Source organism: Chiloscyllium plagiosum, chromosome 12 (assembly GCF_004010195.1).
Source record: "Chiloscyllium plagiosum isolate BGI_BamShark_2017 chromosome 12, ASM401019v2, whole genome shotgun sequence".
Lineage (NCBI taxonomy): Eukaryota > Metazoa > Chordata > Chondrichthyes > Orectolobiformes > Hemiscylliidae > Chiloscyllium > Chiloscyllium plagiosum.
This window is the reverse complement of record NC_057721.1, coordinates 392,909-396,376: the sequence shown is the minus strand read 5'-3', so window position 1 is coordinate 396,376 and position 3,468 is coordinate 392,909.

Here is a 3,468-nt window from a genome sequence, read left to right as displayed (position 1 = left end):
CCTACCTATGTCGTTGGTGCCAATAATGTCCACGACTTCGGGTTGCTCCCCCTCCCCCTCCAGGACCCGGAAAACACGATCAGAGACATCACGTACCCTTGCACCAGGGAGGCAACATTCATGGGATGTGGGTGTCACAGGCTTGGACAGCTATTACTGCCCAATTAAAAGTCAGCCACACTGTCTTAGCTCTGGGGTCATATGTAGGCCAGACCAAGTAAGGACAGCAATTTCCTTCCCTAAAGGACAGTAGTGAACCAGATTGCAATGAGAAGTGTGTATGGCACCAGCAAGGGTGCATTTGAAAGGTATAGGCTATTAGATCGGGTCTACTCAAGTGTATAGTAATCACTTCAGAAGGAATATACTCGAAAAGAAGTTTAAAAGGTGCGGATCAACACCGTTCCTGAATCTACACTGTTGAATACTTTAAGAATTTTATATATTTCAATTGTATCACCTTCCATTCTTCAAATTCTAGAGAATACCAGAGCTGTCTCTCCTGTCTGTCCTGACGGGACACTCCACCAAGCCAGGAATAAGTCTGGTGAATCTTTATTGCATTTTTCTGTGGCAGGTAGTCTCCTTAGATAAGGAGACTAAACATTTACACAGTAGTCCACTGTTCTGCTCACCAGGGCTCTAAACAATTGTAGTAATATTTCTTTACTTCTATTGCTCACATCCTCTCTCCTTGATGCCTCTTGCTTGCATTTCAGTGTGTTCCCACCTATTTTATGGTCATTAGCAAAATGAAATGGTTAAATTGGGCCAAATCATCCAAATAATTGAGATAAGATAGTGTTGGATAAAAGAGGCATTTTCACGATAGCAACCTTGAGATGGCTCATGGGGATAAGTTGAGGGCTATCAGTTGCATTTTAGTCTTCCGAATGAGCCTACCATAAGGGACCTTGTTGAAAGCCTTACTAAAATCTATGTAGACAACATGCACTGCTCTACCCTCATCGATCACCTTTGTCCCCTCCTCGAAAAATTCAATCAAGTTGCCACCATCCCAGACAAAGCAGTTCCTTTGAACACTGCCTCATCCAGTAACTGAAACAACCAAACCGTCTACCATACGGAGTCTGCTGTTCATGCAATTCAAGATGTACTGCCGCAACTAGCCACGGTTTCATTCGATCAGTTGGTCGATGTCCTAGCTGACTTAGCAGGACAAGGACATCTGGTGTGTGGAATACCCATCTCCTCCAAGTCACACATAATCCATATTTGTGTGTATATTACCAATTCTTCAATGTCACGGAGTCAAACTCCTTGAGTGCACTGTGAGAGTTCCTTCACAAAATATGCTTCAGTTCAGGAAGACCCACATCACAACCAACTCCTAAGGACAACTAGAGAGGGGCAATAAATGTTGACTTGCTCCAGTGAAGTGCTCATTGGGACAATTAAGTGAATCAAGAAGAGGACTCTTTGTCAGGTATGAAATTTTCTACAGTTGATATCCTCCAAGTGTACTTTAGTAAAATTCAGCTGTATATAATTATAGGAGAAAGTGAGGACTGTAGACGCTGGAGATCAGAGTTGACAGTATGGTATCGGAGAAGCACAGCAGGTCAGGCAGCATCCAAGGAGAAGAAGGATCGACATTTCGGGCATCAGGAATGAGGTTTGTGGGCCGGGAGGTTTGAGGGGTTGGTGCTAAGAGATAAGTGGGAGGGATGTGGGGCTGGGAGGAAGGTAGCTGGGAATGTGATAGGTGGATGAAGGTGGGGGTGAAAGTGATAGGTCAGAGAGGAGGGTGAAGGAGATAGTTGGGAAAGAAGATGGACAATTCAAGAGGGCGGTGCCGAGTTGGAGGATTGGGACGAGAATAGTGTGGGGTGAGGGGAAATAAGGAAATTAGTGAAACCCACATTAATGTCATGTGGTTAGAGGGTCCCAAGGTGGAAGATGAGGTGTTCTTCCTCCAGGCATCAGATGGTTAGGGTTTGGCAATGGAGGAGGCCCCAGACACGCATGTCCTTGGTGGAGCGGGAGGGGGAGTTGAAGTATTCAGCCACGTGGTGGTGGGGTTGGTTGGTGCGAGTGTCCCAGAGATGTTCTCTGAAACGATCCAAAAGTTGGTGTCCAGTCTCCCCGATGTAGAGGTGACCACATCAAGTGCAATGGATACAGTAGATGACATTGGTAGAGGTACAGGTAAATTTCTGTCGGATGTTGAAGGACCCTTTGGGACCTTGGATGGAGGTGAGGGGGGGGAGGCGTATGCACAGGTTTTGCAGTGGCAGGGGAAGGTGCTGGGAGTAGGGATGCGTTGGTGGGGGTGCATGAATCTGACAAGGGAGTTGCAGAGGGAATGGTCTCTCCAAAACGCTGATGGGGGTGGGGAAGGAGAAATATCCCTGATGGTGTGGTCTGTGTACAGGCAGCAGAAGTGGCAGAGGGTGATGCGATGTGTCTGGAGGTTGGTGGGTGGAAGGTGAGGACCAGAGAGGTTCTATTGCCTGCCTAGTGTTCGAGTTCAGGATACCTCATCTGGACTGCAGAGGAACTTAGAGTGGGAGGGTAAAGATCCAGTGGGCGTTGTCCACATAGATAACAATGATATAGATAAAACCAGGGCAAAGGTTCTGCTAAGGGAGTATGAACAGCTAAGAGCTAAATTAAAAAGCAGAACCAAAAGTGTAACAATCTCTGGTTTACTACCTGAGCCACGAGCTAATTAACACAGGGTCAATAAGATTAAGCAGGTAAATGCGTGACTGAAAGATTGGTGTTGGAGAAGTGGGTTTGAATTCAGGGGACACTAGCACCAGTACTGGGGAAGGGGGAACCTTTTCCAATAGGATGGTCTTCCTCTGACCCATGCTGGGACCAGAATCCTATTGAATCACATAACTGGGGCTGTAGGCGGGGCTTTAAACTAAAAGGTGGGGGGAGGGTTCCGTTATCAGGAAAATTAGGAAACCCAAATGAAAGGAGGAGGTAAGAGTGCAGAACTCAGGAGAGGTTATTGAAATCTCTAGCAACAGACACATATAGGACAGAGTGTATGGAAAGGGTTAGCAATCAAATTTCAAGCACACTGGATGAACAAATGACAATGAGAAGAGGGATGGTTAATACAAAACTGAAAGTGTTATATCTGAATGCACGCAGTATAAGGAACAAGGTAAATTAGCTTGTGGCACAGATCAAAATTGGCAGTTATGACGTGGTGGGCATCACGGAGACATGGTTGCAAGGGGATCAGGACTGGGAGCTGAATATCCAAGGATGTACATCCTATCGAAAAGATATGCAGGTGGGCAGAGAGGGAGGGGTTGCCTTATTTGTAAGGAATGAAATTAAATCAATAGTAAGAAACAAAGCAGGATCAGTTGGTGTAGAATCTGTGTGGGTAGAATTGAGGAACTGCAAAGGTAAATAAAAAGCATAGTTGGAGTTATGTACAGGCCTCCAAACAGTAATCAGGAGCCCGGGCACAAGACACAGCAG